Source organism: Ammodytes marinus (genome assembly GCF_949987685.1).
Source record: "Ammodytes marinus genome assembly, chromosome: 6".
Lineage (NCBI taxonomy): Eukaryota > Metazoa > Chordata > Actinopteri > Uranoscopiformes > Ammodytidae > Ammodytes > Ammodytes marinus.
Window position 1 is genome coordinate 25,397,445 of NC_137235.1, and position 1,456 is coordinate 25,398,900.

Genomic DNA, 1,456 nt, shown 5'->3' on the forward strand with positions numbered 1-1,456 from the left:
CTAGAAGTGGCAAAGTAAAAAAAAAACATCAAATTTATCTGTCGTTACTTTGCTATTACAGGGCAAAGGGACGTTGCTGACTTCTCTACTCTTTTCTTAGCTCTGATTCAACATTCTTGAGAATTCTTGTTGACGCAATCACCTTTTTTGTCATAATCAGTGAATATCTCCTCACGATTCGCTGCCAGTCTGTATCGTATGTGCTCTGAAACCAATCTGGTCTTCTTGCATAGCCTAGGTTCTGTAAACGGGTATGCAAACAAAAGGGGGCCAACCGTAGCTAGCAACATGCCCGGTATGTTTTTTTCCTTTTCCAGCAGGGTTACCTTGTTTTGGACAATTGCCAAATGAACCAAAGTTGTTTCCTCAAACATGGAGACTCATATGTTATTAAAAAAAAAACAAGATACCAGAGAAAGCAGATAATATGTCATGAGGGAATCATGAAGCAGAATAGATAACCAGCCCTGACGCTGCATATAGAATATCACACAATGGATTCCATCTCGACTGTAATTCTAGACTGCAGTCTGTATGTCAGCATGTGAGCCATGGTCAGTGGCATTTGTTTGGATAGGAGACCCGGGAGGTTACTGTGTCAGCATCTCTCTTTCATGATATTTTTCATCTATTTCTCTCCCTCACGTTGGCCTGTGCTGTGTACTGTATTGTGAAGTAGTGGGGGGGGGGGGGGGGGGGGAGGGGGGGGGGGCAGATAAAGGCCAGCCATGTCTATGTGTCTGTGAGATAGCTAGATGAGTGTCTGATGCTGATTGATGGCACTGTTAATAATTGAGACGTTCAGTGGCTTGTGATTTTGAAGTATAGGGAAATTACTAAAATAATGTTGAGAGAGAAGAAAGTCTCGGTTGTAGTGCAATAGGTTCAATACTGAATAAGGCTGTGTGTGACTGTCAACAAACCATACAAAATATATAGCATACTCCTGTATGCTATAGCGCAATACGTCTTTGTTTTAACCAAAAATCCGAAACCCCAAAATACGATAAGAATAAATTCGTACCCTAACATTACGTGAACAATGGCATGACTCGATATTAAAATAGTATAGTTGTAATGTTACGATAATAAGCCGTCATTTTCCATGAAAAGGCGTTATATTATGAGAAAACTACTTGATTCACGTCATTTTGCCGACTTTTTCTTGCCCCTCAAGGTGCCCCTATAACGCTGTTGTGAAAAAAAATATATTTGAGAGGAAATGTTAAGTGGTGGTAACCTGTTTAGTCTGTTTTTACTGGACTTCCATAGAAATTCCCATCCAATGTTTGGCACATGTCATCATACAGTATGTTTTGCGCTATTTACTTTGACCTTTGACTGTCTCTGCTGCATTTTTCAAGATCACTCAGTTCATGCCTCCTACGACAACATGCATGGGTCATCAGTTTGAATTGTAAGTCAGTCTGCCACCCTTCTGCATTCAACAGTACAA